At 39.4% G+C, this 15,366-nt stretch overlaps 1 protein-coding gene across 1 annotated transcript in view; it reads right to left on the bottom strand.

Moving 5' to 3' along the window:
- The window catches only part of NCKAP5 (NCK associated protein 5), a gene marked incomplete at its 3' end in the record, with an annotated part of 408,673 nt that extends 398,111 nt beyond the window's left edge, over positions 1–10,562 (bottom strand). Inside the window, exon 1 of the mRNA XM_015812433.1 lies at positions 10,386–10,562. The remainder of the gene's footprint in view (positions 1–10,385) is intronic.
- Positions 10,563–15,366: the final 4,804 nt, after the last annotated feature.

Below are 15,366 nucleotides of genomic sequence, written 5' to 3'. Positions count from 1 at the left end.
TAAATGACCCTTTACAAGCAAGCAGTAAAATGTGCATATAGCGTGAAGTATAAACAGATCACTTTCAGAAAAAGCCAGTGTTTTAGCTTAACTCTTTACTGAAAAAAATCCCGGAGTACCAACAGAATCAGTATTGGTAGGCCTTGTGTACTGTATATGATTCACATCCATTAAAAATATATGAATCATAAAAGGTAATGCTTTCTTTGTCCTTCATTATTTACTGTTGACATAGGCTTCTAATCTAAAAAGTTCCGCTAATAGTTTTATCACTTCCCCCCCCCAAATATGCCTATCTATACAGGTAGTCCTCGACTTACAACCACAATTGAGCCCAATTTTTTTTGTTGCCAAGCCAGACTGGTGTTCAGTGAGTTTTGCCCCATTTTCTAACCTTCCTCATTATAGTTGTTAAGTCAATCACTGCAGCTGTTAAGTTAGCAACACGGTTGTTAAGTGAACCTGGCTTCCCCATTGACTTTGCTTGTCAGAAGATCGCAAAAAAGGATCACAAGACCCTAGGACACTGCAACCATCATAATTATGAGTCAATTGCCAAGCATCTGAATTTTGATCCTGTGACTAGAGGAATGCTGAAACAGTTGTAAGTAAGTTGAAAACCAGTTCATAAGTCCCTTTTTTTAAGTGCCATTGTCACTAAACGAATGGTTTTATGTTGAGGATCTACCTGTGTAGTCCTTTATTGATTGGATAAAGCAGTTATTCACAGAAAGATTATACTTGGGAATTCCTTTGCTTGTTTTTTTGTTAAATTACAAATTTTGTTCTAATTCAGTTCGATGAAAACATTTCTACATTAACTACAAATAATACTGGTTTCCTATTCTTTCAAAAAAAAAAATCAAAGCCATCAAATACCCTGTACAAATCCTGTCCTTTAAAATACTTATAAAGGTAAATATTTATTTAAATTACCTATCGCCATATTATTCAGCTTAACATGGCCCTCTGCTGGCAATACTCACCTCCAAATTCTACCAGCAAAAGTGTGTTTTAAAAGGACTTAGTGTGAGCAGATTTACTCCAGGACAGGAAGCAAACTCATTTAAAAGAATGAGAGGGTTTGTGTGTGTGTGTGTGTGTGTGTGTGTGTGTGTGTGTGATGAATATGGAAAGTTGTCTGCTTACCTACTTTGCGAAACAAATGTGGAATGGCCAAACTGCAATCTACAACACAATTGATTTCAGAGCTGTCTCACAATTTAAACATCCTGTCTTTGAAAAGACACACTTGTGATGCTTATGGTGCCATGAGCTTGGGGTAGGTGGCAGAAAGTCTTTTAAAAACCAGTTTAGCTATCTTATAGAACAGGGGTCTCCAACCTTGGCAACTTTAAGACTTGTGGACTTCAACTCCCAAGCTGGCTGAGGAATTCTGGGAGTTGAAGTCCACAAGTCTTAAAGTTGCCAAGGTTGGGGACCTCTGTTATAGAATAACAGAATTGGTCTTCTAGTCCAACCCCCTGCTCTAGACAGAGACCCTATACCATTTCAAACAGATGGTTGTCCAATCTCTTCATGAAACCTCCACTTATAGAGCACCCACAACCCCCTGAAGACAAGCCATTCCATTGCTTAATTGTTCTCACTATCAGGAAATTTCTCCTTAGTTCTAGGTTGCTTCTCTCCTTGATTAGTTTCCATCTGTTGCTTCTTGTCCTGCCTTCAGGTGCTTTGGAGAATAGCTTGACTCCCTCTTCTTTGTGGCAACCCCTGAGATATTGGAAGACTGTTGTCATGTCACACACACCCCACTCCTTCCTTTCATTAGACTAGACCAGGGGTCTGCAACCTTGACAACTTTAAGACTTGTGGACTTCAGCTCCCAGAATTCCTAAGCCAGCTATGCTGGCTGAGAAATGCTGGGAGCTGAAGTTCACAAGTCTTAAAGTTGTCAAGCTTGCAGACCTCTGGACTAGACATACTCAATTCCTGCCCTTATATAATTAGGGCATCAAACCAAAGAAACCAAATACCTTCATTTTAAAACAACCAGCAGCTGTCTATTTGTAGCATTTTCAATTTGCAACCTTTAAATACACATGAGGATTTCCCATGGCATGGAAATACTTTTGATTCTCTTTAGAATCAAAGGAGCCATTGTAGATCATCTAGTGGAAGCCAACCATCTCCAGCAGGTTTCCAACCATCTTCAGCCTCTACTTGGAAAGCTCAAGCAAGAGAGGAAACCCCTGTCCATCAGGGAACTGCATCACCTATCAAAATGTCTTAAATCAGGGGTCTTCATACTCGGCCCTTTTATGACTTGTGGACTTCAACTCCCAGAATTCCTCAGCCAGGCAGGCTGGCTTGTGGTTGAAGTCCACAGTCATAAAAGGGCCAAGTTTGAAGACTCCTGTCTTAAATCTCTTTAGGCTCCTCCCAAACAAACTGAAGCTGTATTCTGGAGACTGAGTTTAGAGGTGGGAAGCGAAGGATTTAAATAAATCGGTTTCCTCCCAGTTATGATTCCTTCTCCCTTTCTTTTAGGGTCCCTTCAAAATACTAATAATGTACCAAAATTGACCTGAGGAAGGAAAGAAGGAAACAGTAATTGGGAAGAAGGTTGAAATGAGTGTGGAAGAGCTACAGAAGCCTTCCACCCCCCACAAAAAAAGTGCCACCAAATTTTTGCCCTTTTGCTGAACAGCTTTTTGATGGCTCAGCCTCAAAATGCCAAATAGGTGTTATGGTTTGGCACACAGGTTGCCCATCTCTGAGCTATGTTACTGTTAAGGAAGAATCAGGAGGTACTTTCGTATTATAGCTTAAAATCCCAAATTAAGCAAAATTTTCCCTTTCTCAATATAGTGATTAAGATTAAATCATGTTCCGGTAAATTAAGTCCCAGTAAATCTTATTAAATCACAATTATGACATCAAAACCAGCTCCACAAGAAGACTAATATGATACAATAGCAGCATAACTGTATCCAACACAATAGTCATGCAAAGCATATGAAAGCTGCCCATGAATATGTGACTGTGTGAAAGGAATTTTTGCCTACACAAACGCCCTTTTTTTAAAATATACAAAACCAAAAGTTTCTTAATAAAGGATAGTTTATTATTCTGATTTATTTCCATCTCTCTCAGAGCAGCCTGTCCTAATAGTGCCTTATTTTCCATCTGTGATTATTTTTTTCCTTTTAAAGGTAGGCAGATTATCCCGCCAGTGTTCTCATTTTATATTTTCAAAGGAAAAGAAAAAGAAAGGAGGAGGAAGAGGCAAGAAAAAGGAGGAGAAGGAGGGGGAACTGTTGAATTTAACAATTGAGATAAGGCTGGAGCCTTATAATCAATTAGCACTGTCAAAGAAAATAATTTGCGACACAAATTTCCAGCTGCACAGATCTATTATGCATTCAGGCCATCCAGACCTCATCTGAGTCTGAGAAAACAAACTGGATCTTTCGGTGGCAAGCCTATCAAAACACGGGGCTCAACAGAAACATTGGTTCTATAAATGTCCATCTTTCCGCAGCATAATATTTACCGGCTGTTTTATTAACCAGGCTGCCTTGGCATTAAATTCGCATTGTTCACAGTGCAAAAGGCAATTCCCACCACAGCGTTCAGCACCGTCTGTCACACTACATGGAGTTTGATACCTCAGTGCCAGTCAAAAGTAATCACCATGGCAAGAGGTTTTAAAGAACGATCATATGCCTCAGTTTCTTGATCAATTTGGTAACTATCAGAAACTAACAAAAAAAAATTGGCTACTGAAAGTGTTTATTTTTATTTATTTACCTGAATGTCAAATTTATAGAGCTTCTCACAGTGACTCTGGATGGCTTACAACAAAATATTAAACAATGAATATATATATATTTAAAAAGTCATTATTAAAAAAGTTTTAAAGGCCATAAGGCAGGGGTGTCAAACTCAATTTCATTGAGGGCCGCATCAGCATTGGGCTTGCCCTCAGGGGACCGGATGGGTGTGGCCTACTGGGTGGGCATGGAATGGGTGTGGCCTACTGGGTGGGCATGGCTAGTTCTACATCGTTCGCATCAAGGGTGCCTGTGGGGGCCTGGGAAGGAGTGGGACAGATCTGAGGGTCTCTGGCAGAAGGGGGTGGGACCAGGGCAAGCACCAAGGCATGATCCATTTCTTCATTCCTCACAAAGGGTGACACCTCCCCAGCATGCACCCAGGGGGCGGGGCTGACACAGCAGGGGCTGGTTCCTCGCTGTTTCTAGACGACCTTGTAGAGCTAAGGCTGAATGCGTTTCAGCATAGATGGCCACCACAAAATTGTACATTGGCTCTCGGCTGGCCTGGGCCAGGACCAAGGCAGCGGGGGCCATTCCCTCACTGTTTCCAGGATGGCTTCGCGGGCCACATGAAACCACTTTGCGGGCCGCATCCGGCCCCCGGGCCTTGTGTTTGACATGTCTGCCAGAAGACATAAACGAGATGTTAACAGTAACAATGGAGCTATTTCATGATCTCATTGGTTCCTTGGGAATCCCCCAGATCTAATGACATAGACAAGTTTTGATGAAGTTCTGCAAAATAAGGAGATGCTGTGCTAATCTACTTCACGGGGGGGAGGCACCATAGTAGAAAAGGCTCACCTACGTCAAGCATAGTTCCCTAACATACTTGCAGGATGCCTCTTTGCTGGCTCTAATGCAGTCATGTAAAACTCACGATGTCACGTGACATCGCGCAACATATCACGACTTTTTCCTCATTGCTGGCAATGGGGTGGGTGTGGTTTTGGCGTGATCCATCCGGCCCACGGGCTAGCAGTTTGACATGCCTGTTCTAATGGGATCGACAGATGTAATTGAAGAGAGGTAGTCCTCAGGTAAACCAGCCCAATGCCAGGAAGGTTTTAAAGGTCAAAAACAACACCTTGAATTGGACCTGGAAGTAAGCTTGGCAACCAATGCAGCTCACAGAGCAGAAATGTAATATGTGCTGCTCTAGAAGCATAAACTACTGCATTTTGCACCAGCTGAAGCTTCCCGATACTCTTCATGGGCAGTCCTCTGTAAAGCACATTACAGTAATCCAATCAGGTGGTTACTGGGACATGACTGATTGTGAGCAAAGCTCCCCCTGATCTGGCAATGGGCACAAGTGGACGCAACACAAAGCTGCGCAAAAGCCCTCTTAGCCACCTGCTCTTTCAGCTGGAGTCATGAGCCCAGGGAGACCCCCAGATTGTGCACGGAAACTGTTTGGGTAAGTGCAACCCCATCCAACATCAAGAACCAGCAGGTCCCAACACATAAAACCACTCAGTCTTGCCAGTTCAGCTGAAACCTGTTGTTTCTCACTCAGACTCCCAGATCCTCACAGGAACAAGATGTTTGTGGCATTGCTTAATTCAGAGATACAGTATATAGTTAGTATGCTGTTAGTATGTTAGTATGCCTCACGCCCATCGTGGCAGATGAGGGCGCCCAGCGGCCTCTTGCAGTTGTTGAATAGGAACAAAGAGAGCACCAAGCCCTGTGGTACACCATAATATTTACCTCATTTCTAGTTGACTTTAAATTCAGAGATTCTTTTTTAGATGTAATACCAATTTCACCACATCCTGTTGGCTCTAATTTGTACAATGGTCCATTCTGCTTTAAACCCAAGCATGAGAGCAGGTGAATGGTTAACTATTGCCAGGAGAATGAAAATCATTCACTAATTGATATATTAGCCAAGTAGAGATTTGGCAATAGAAAGTTAATTAAAGCTGAGGTTTCCCCCTTATTCATATTGATAAGGAAATAATCTCAACCAGTAGTCAGATAGGATGAAGCCTCTTAACATTGCCATGCATCACTATGCTATCAGTTGAATTAAGCTTTAGAAGGGAATGAGGTAAAGCACTACAAATCCAATAACTTAGGAGTCTTTTGACCTGAATCTGTACCTGTGTTAACAAGGAAAAACCCATACAATTGCATTTTGTTTTCTCTGCCTTTCAAGAATTTGTCTTTGTCATTCTCCCAACAGGCCCTTTACCTCCTCCTTAGCTGAGTCAGTTTCCAACGAGGTATCTGTCTCGCATCCTTAAATCATAATTCCTTTTTCCATTTTCCCTCAGAGAATAAGAACCAGCAAGATTTCTTTCTCCCTTTTCTTACAGTCTGCTTCACATATTACACTGTCTGGTTTATATATTACATTGATCTATGGTTTGCTTAACTGTTGAGTAAGTCACAAATGACTTATTTGTGGCTTCACTAAGCCACAAACCATGCTTTACAAACCAGATTCATACACTGAAGTAAGCCGCAAACAAGCAACTCCCATTATAGCTTAATTCTATCTCTCTGGGTCTGTTTTTGTTATAGATTAAGGCACTTCTGTGCAAGTATTGTGGGCCGCTTCAAAGGAGGTCTGGATTTCAATGTTCTTATTACCTTACTAGTGTTGTTGGTTGATTAATTTCTAGCTCAAGTGTAGTGCAGCTGAAAGTGCTCCAAAGGTAGGGTATTTTTGTTTTGTTATTTTGTTTTGTTTTGGGGAAACTGTAGACCCCTTTCAGCATTGGAAAAGATACTTTTAAAATCTCTCCTTCCAGTTCTGGAACTCCAGGCCTTTTCATATTTGAGGGCTGTGTAATTCTTTCTCATAGCCAATAAAAGAAACAGGGATCACACTGAGATGTAGGGTGTCAATATCCTGCTTTATTTCATCACTGGAAGAAGAAACCAAAATGCTAAGCTCTGGAGTTTTTTTTCCCCCTCTTCCTTTCATATGGAGGTGGAAGTAAAGGTTGGAAGATATGTTGCTGCAGATTTTGCTGGAGCTCAGTGCAGGCCTTTATCCTCTCTTCTCAGAAACATTTAAATCAGAAAAAATGAAAGATCGTCTTCAGATTGCTTCCAAGGTTTAAGAAATTCAAATAATAGCAGCATGGAAGTGTACTAAGTATAATTTTACTCTTCTGTTTAATTTGATTTATTCCATTTGGATATCGCCCAACTTCAACTGACTTTGGCCAGTGTACAATAAAACTAACTAACATAAAAACAAAATACAATACTTATAAGAGAATAAAAGAGTAAGTCGCAAAAAAAATGGCAACCTCACCAACACACAATCCAGAAGGGGCCCCCAAGCACCCTAGCTTGGAAGAACATCTAGGTGTTTAAGATTTTCCAGAATGTCAGCAGGGTGGGACTCACATGGTATCGGGGGAAATCTCATTACAGAGACCAGATGCTGTGGGAGAGAAGGATGCTTCTAGGGTCTTGCAAATAATACTCTTTAACTGAAAGGACCCCAAGCTTGTCAACTCTATTGGATTGATTCAATCCATCGAAGATAGGTGCCTCAAGTAATTAGGATCTATGCCTTGTAGGACTATATAGGTCACTATATAACTAGCACCTTGAATCACAACCAGAATCATAACAGGAACCAGTGCAGATTGCAAAACAGTATCACATGGGCATACTGATGCATGCCCAGCACTGCCAACCTGCTGCATTCTGGACTAGTTGAAGTTTTTGAGTGGTCTTCAAGGTCAGCCCTATGTAGAACACATTGCAATAACTGAGTGATAAGTGACTATCTGAAGGGCCTCCCAATTTAGGAAATGGTCCAACTGGTGGATCAGATGAAGTCACACAATGGTCTTCTTGGCCTCCTGTTCATCTAGGAGATGTGAGTATCACAGATTGTCCATCATTCTTTAATGGAGAAGTATGACCCCCATCCAAGGTCAATCTTGATTGAATCAAAGAGGATTCCTCTCCATCCAAACCTACATAGCCTTTAAGCACTAGGATAGAACCTTGAGGCCAAGGTCAAAGGTTATATGCCACCTTGAGAACCCTAGTAACTCTTCCTTGGGTCCAAAATCAGATTTATTTATCCACCCTGTGAACTATACAAATGTTTGCTTCTGTCTAATCTTATTTTGTTCCTAGAGAATTCTAACAAGAAGGGTACTTTATATTTTGTCAGAATCACCAAATTTATACTCAATGTATCTGGACTGACACATTGGATGGACTTAACACTCTTTATATGTGCACACACAGTCAATGAAGAATATTCTCAAGATAAAAATATGGTGACTTATACGTGGTATTATTTATTTTATAAATATTAGAATAAAATTGTGAAATGTGTAGAGAAGATCCGCACAGAAACATTTCAGATAAATTCATGCTTACGTTAAACACATGCTGAAGTAATTAGCATTTCCAAATATTTATATATAATATTTATATAATATAATAATATTTAAATAATAAAAATCCACAGATATTTTTTAAAAGTGCTACTATATGCAAAGGACTACCCTATTGGTTGGTAAAGGTCTTTATCTTAATTACAATTAAGGACAATTAATTATACATTACTAATTGCATTAGTATATATATTTAAATGTACTGCTTGTTAGGATCTAAAACCCGTCACAGTGATATCCACAGGACTTGTAAACACCTTATTTTAAATTCTTTACATCCTAAACTTGAGGTGGGCAATGGTTTTTGCAACCAAGAGCTACATTTTCCATTCATTAACTCTTCTTCCCAAGGGAAGTCTGGGGATTTAAACTGGGTTTGTTAAGCCTCATAGAGATCTAACAGAAATATTTGGTGTGGTGGGTTTTTGGTTTGTTATTTTGCTAAGATCAGATCACACTAGTGAAAAATGGTGGGTTTGATGCTGAATTCCAGTGGTGTTATCTGAGAGAGCTTTGTGGGGAAGTACAAATGAGAATGAACCACAGATTATCTAGCTTTGTCTTCAATCTTACAATCTTACAAAGCCCCTTACTGTATTTTCTTCCTTACTTGGTTTGGGATTGTTTCCAATGAAATGAAAGAAACAGATAGAATTATTATTAAATAAATAAGGTGCTGAGAACATTCTGAATAAATAGGCATAGAATTTGTGGGTTGGGGATCAAAAAAAACTTTAAGCAATGATCAAAGGAAACCCAAGGTGAAACTAAAATAAGAAAGAATATGAAAATAATTCAACTTAGCCCATTACAAAAGGCTTGGGTGATATGGGTTGAATAAACCTATTCTATATTGAAGATGTGGGGGCTTGGTTTTCATGTGTACTTGTATCTTACCTACCCCTTTAGGTCTGTGGAATCAGTGTCCTTAGAGTGAAAAGTGAATCACAGGATGGCAAACATATGAACAGTTTGTTCCAAAAGATTCATCAGAATTATGAAATTTAAAAGGTCAGGCAAAGCTGAAAGTATGGAATTCTTATGAAGAGAGAGTACAGAAAGAGGGTGAGGGAACACAAGAAGGTATTTTGACCATCTTCTCTGCCTCTATGAGGTGGTAGGAGCAATGGTTGAGAACAACCTCTTTTTGCATAGGAAGAAAGGATGAGAAATTATTGTAAAATATATTATTCCATGAAATATCTATGGGGACTTTAATGATTAAAAGTACAATCCTATGGACGATCGTTCAGAAGTATACCCATTTGGCATAAAGGGGGCTTATCTCCAGGGAAGTGCATTGGGGATTGTATCCAAAAGCTCAAATTCTAGACAGATTTACAAGGGATTAAGTCCCATTAAATCCTATTACGTTCTCTTCCATGTCAACATGAGTAAGTAGTAAGATTGCCCAGAGGGTGAGAAGGGACAGCATGGCAAATTCACATCATCTTTTTTCTGCTTGCTCTCTAGTAAATATTTCATGCAGCTTTATTTGTAATTTTGGATTAATGTACACCAAGCTTTCTGAAAATTTATGTTGCAGTAGCATGCAGCAATTTTGATTTGAAGCTGCTCCTTCCCACTACTAAAGATTAAACTGAACATTCCTCAGTCATGTTCCATCCTATGCACTATTGGTAACATCATACAAACTTTCATGTTCAGCGGTTAATAAAGGGCTTTTCGCATGTATAGTTTCATACTTCTTTTTTTGATGACCTGAAATTTTTCAAAACCTATGTGCCATGGATCAGGGCAGATCTGTATTTTTTTCTAAGTCTAAATACATCAAAATAGATAGTCCAATTTTGAAGCACTTATCTAATATAATTTGAGCGATAACCCAAAAGTATAAAAAGTAGATGAGTGATTTCAAATTCAATATTTAGCTAGTGACAAAATATTCATTACAGCTTTAGCCTTAAAATTGTAGACAGATGAATCAATTACCCCAAAAAAGAGGCACAGCTAAACATATCCATAAAATCTGAAGTCAAAATCAAACTCATGCTCAGCTTTGACATTCCTGTTTTATGAGAAAAAGCACAAAACATATTGAACCATCTAACTATAATTCTGCCTAACAGCAACACAGTTGCCAGTTTGATAATTAATATTAACCCCCAGCTTAGTAAACAGACTGACAAGAAAAGAATCAGAAATGTGCAAATAATAATAATAACAACAATAAACCCCTTACTTGCTTGTTGCTCCATTAAAACTTGTTCCAGTACTAGAGAAATGAAAAACCTGTGGAAGTTTCCTGCAGTCCAGAATCCTCTTGAGTAAATGCTGTGTTTATTTATCAAGCCTTAAAAATTTCTGGTGTGGAGGACTGAGTGAGCTCTCAAGTTCATCATGAGCACAGTTGAAAGTCCTACTGTAACTGCAGACATAAAGTTTGCTGCCAGTTAGTTTTTCTGCGGCTCAGTACTTGTAAATACAAGCTCTGTGGACAAAGTCCCAAATGACATCACAAGCAGCTGCTTATTGTTGAGTCTTTATTAACTGGCTGTCAAAAAAAGAAAGAAGGAACCGCGAGGGGTGGGGAGGAACCACTGTCTATCTTGAAGTGCAAGCTGGGAGCGTAGTAAGAATTTTGCTTATACATATGTAAATACTTGTGATTATCTCAACTATGCTTTCCTTAGGAGGATGAAGCCAAGTTTCCGTAGGAATCCTATCCTTGCCAGACCCCAAAGCAGAGGAATAAAAAAGACATGCAGCCAAATAAATAGATGCTTAGTAAATTAAACGCTGCACTTTTTTTAAAAAAAAGACCCTGCATGCTTTAAGCATGACTGTGCCTATAAATATTATATAGAAGCATTATGGACTTAGCACAGATTTAAAATTTATTTGCTAAATCAAAATTGGATAGAGTATGCTAGATCTTCCAGTAAAGGGGGAGGGTAAACAGTGTATATTGCACACAATGTATATTGCAAAGATTTCAGCTCTTTCATTATACAAATATTTGTAAACAGTTTGTAGGATTAATAGTTTCTCTCTAAACAGCATTGTCCACGAGGTATTTTGTAGCAAAATAAATTGTAGCAAATATGTAAAAGAGGAGAGAGAAAAATGTGGGTCTGTAATCCTTCGTTCATGATGTAAATTGGAGTGGCGTTACTACTAGGTCTTTTTTTTTTCCTGAGTAAAAAGGGAGGAGAAACCTTTGGAAATGACAAAGGCAGCTATTCAGCTTGTGGTAGCTGATAAAACAAAAGAAAATATTGACCTTTCACTCCTCCTGGGTCTTCAGACTGGCTGGCTGTTTTTGTGTAAAACAAGGACAACATCTTCTAGTCTTCAAGAACTTGGTGTTTGCAGCCGTGCTCCACATTCTTGTCCCTAGGAATGTCTCCTCAAAGGAAGGCCTTAAGCTAAAGTCACACTAAATGTGCGCTTATTTCCCAGAAGCTGGCCTTTTCAAGTGAAGCCTTAGATCACTGAAAGAGAAACATGACAGAAGTGCTACTGTGTACACTAATATCTTTTCTGTGCTGAGAATGTAAACATGGGGAAACTTCAGAGTAGGGAAAACTCAAGCGGGTTTATGAAGAAAAAAAATGATGATTCAACAAGCAAAGCGATGAAGAGGGCTTAAACATGAGTTTAGATATTGGTATTTTTGGAGAAATGGTTTCAGAATTCTGACTGGGATTCTTGGGGATTCTCTGAGTTTGGTTGTTTCCCTGCAGGAGTTTCTCTCTCAAACCCCCAAGACCCCAACAGTTCAATTCTGAGCTACATATATTTTCTACTATTGAAATCCTGGTTTCCATACAGCTCTAAATTATACTTTCTAAGTTCAAACTAGTCTTTAAGAAACAAGGTGTTTTGCTTTGCAATAGATACACAAGAGAATTTCAGCCTCTAAGTCAGGTGTGTCCAATCTTGACAACTTTAAGATCTGTGGACTTCAAGTCCCAGAATTCCCCAGCCAGACATGCTGGCTGGGGAATTCTGGGACTTGAAGTCCACAAGTCTTAAGCCTTCATGTTCAGTTAAATATGATTTGTTGAAGCAGCCCTGCTACATCTGCAATATCTTCGGATTGTATATAAATATACCAGGTGGAGGGTAGCCAAGATGCATCCAATGACTTAGTATGCCTGATCATACTATGCATTGTCGTCCCATTCTCCCATACATTATTTATTTAAATATCAAATCTAGAAAATGCTCATCTCACTCACGGACTAGCAGTAGCATCTATAGTAGCAATTTTCTTTGGTTATTCGTAAACAGAATGGGATGACATTTGCAAAGAAATTAGATTTAGCAGGACATTAAATTATTCAGAAATCAGTGGAAGAATTTTCAAGTCATGCCTGAACATAAAATTTGATTTTAAAAATCATTGGCCATTTTAAGAAATGAGATAATATGTTCACATTGATGGCAGATCTCACCAAAGTTACTTAAGTTTGGTTTCAAGAAAACATGAAAGGAAATTCAAGAGGAATTATTCATCTTTGTGAAGGTGATGGAAGCTACTTTCAGAAAAATGAATTGTAGGGGGAAAAGTAAAATGTATTAATATATCAAATTAGGGCTAGAAAAAGGTCAATTACCGTATTTATCGGCGTATAACACGCACAGGCGTATAACACGCACCTTCATTTTAAGAGGGAAATTTCAGGAAAAAAACCTTAAAGGTGGGGCCGGGCGGCGGAGCGCTTATATCGGCGTATAACACGCACACATCATTTGCCCCCTATTTTCAGGGGGGGAAAGTGCGTGTTATACGCCAATAAATACGGTAATTAAAAAAAATAATAGGCCAGGGTTCAGCAGGCTAATGTAACTATACAAGATCACACCACAATAGTTTGGATTAAGAAACTGACTGTGCCTCATGGTGCAAATAGTCAAAATTAAACAACATTGGGGATGTATTCAAAAGAGTCCCTTCAGTTTGGCCTTCTTCCATTCTTTCCCCTTAGTAAAGCAAAATGCTTTGACATGTGAAAACAGCCAGGAGCAACTATCAAAGCTGCACTACCAGGAAAAAAAAGGCAGGGCTACTTTAATCATCCAGAGACATGTGCCTTACGTGTTCCTGTGCCCTGTGAAACACCACTTCTGAAGAATATGTACAACCTTGTAAGCAATCTTCTACATATACATTAAAGATCTTTTCCAAATATACAAACTATTTGTAGTAAAGTAATATACTATATTTGAAACTCAAATACTTTGGCCACCTAATGAGAAAGAAGGACTCACCAGAGAAGAGCCTAATGCTGGAAAAGATTGAGGGCAATAGAAGAAGGGGACGACGGAGAATGAGGTGGCTGGATGGAGTCACTGAAGCAGTAGGCGTGAGCTTAAATGGACTCCAGAAGATAGTAGAAGACAGGAAGGCCTGGAGGAACATTGTCCATGGGGTCACGATGGGTCGGACACAATTTCGCAACTAACAACAACAATATACTGTATATAATTTGTTTATTCTTTTTATAGCCCTGTAACCCCTTTTTTATCAGAGTGGAACTGGGACAACTGAACGAAGCTGAATGTTTTCTGCCTGATGCCTATGCAGAAGACATTTTCTCTTTGCACCCTGATAGAGAAACATCTGTAACTGCCTAGGATTGAACTCTCAACCTCCTGACAGTGAGGCAAGCATCTTCACCTCTAGGCCATGTCGTTCAATAAACTCTATGTAAAGGACATATAAATGTCCTTGTATAATTCAATGTGTGGCTCACTATGTGGCTAAGGATATATGTTTTGGTTCTTGGTAATGTGCATGAAACGTTTTCAAAATCAAATCTGCCATAAAAGTAATCCTAAAGGTATAAATAGATTTCGAATTATCCCACTACCTTAGCTCTCAATCCAGTCATCAGTTATGAACTCCGCTGAACTGAAACATTATTGCCCTGAGCATATTCAGGCTCCTTTGATTGTAAAATAAAGTAAAATAAGAGTTTTGATTCTTCTAATAAAAACTCAACTCTAATCGGTCAGTTGACCACAAGTGTAAGGAGTTGATTTCTGACTGGATATGAAGGAAATGTGAGAACATCTTCACAAAATGTATTACAATGAACTTTTGTTTTGGGTTTATTATCCTGGTGCAAAATTTCACTTTACTCATCTCGTGGCAGATTGGCTTCCAAAGAAGAATATTTAATCTTCTGAAAAAGGAGGAAAGGTATCTATGATAAGGCAAACCAATAAAAGAGAAATAAAAGACAAAGTACATGTCTATAGCATGCATGTATTCCTGTCTAGCGGATCTATCTGAAATAGCCAAAATATATAAATTTTTTATCACGTGTCTAACTTACAAGTCCTAAGGATTAGGACCTAGGTAGTAGTAGAAACACAGAGGAGTATGGTCATTGTGAAATATTCCTCTCTGATAGATTACTATTATTTATTTACTAACCAATGGTTGCAAATTGTGTCCCAACTTATAGCATTCTAAGAAATGTGTGTATCTCTGGGGGGGGGAAGAATTTCAATCAAAACAGTTTAAGATCTTGTTTAAAAATGTTAGGCTCATCATGGCATTCTGGTGAGTCACCACAACCAGAACTACCTCAAGCATTTAACTTGAGAAACTTTCCACTGCAGGAGAAACTTTCCACTGCATATAATTTAGCAGGCATCACAATCTAGGGGGGGGGGGGAACCTTTACACAATCATTTAAATTAGTGGTGTCCACTCTCATAATTGTGAGGACAGGAACTGAAGACTGCTAAGAGATGGAACAGATTTTTTGCAAGAAATTTTGGGCTTTGCCTTTTCACAGAGATGAGTGTCTTAGGGCTTCTCCTACAGTTTTGAATACTTCTCGTGACAAAATATCAGGAAACTGTGCAGTCTGTTTTCAACAATCCTGGTCAGGAGGGCCTCTCGTGGCCACAAAAAGACTTGGGCAGTGTGCCTGTGCATGCATCACATTATAAACTCTTGTACATGATGAGAAGATATTTGCCCTGTATTGGTCATATTGCATAGATCCAGCGGCGGATTTCCGCACAGGCGCAGGAGGCGCGCGCCTGGGGCCTCCACATTTCAGGGGCCTCCACGGCGGTGATCAGATCAGGCGCCCGCCTGGCAGAAGCCGCGAGGGTAAGCAGGGAGAGGTCGAGGGAGCCCTGCACACTCAATGCTAGAGTTCAGCCCAGTTGCCTCGCACATTTTACAGGCATCTCCC

This window comes from Protobothrops mucrosquamatus, unplaced genomic scaffold (genome assembly GCF_001527695.2).
Source record: "Protobothrops mucrosquamatus isolate PMUCROS unplaced genomic scaffold, P.Mucros_1.0 scaffold84, whole genome shotgun sequence".
Lineage (NCBI taxonomy): Eukaryota > Metazoa > Chordata > Lepidosauria > Squamata > Viperidae > Protobothrops > Protobothrops mucrosquamatus.
Note: the sequence above shows the minus strand (reverse complement) of the source record. Positions and strands in the feature narration are given on the sequence as shown.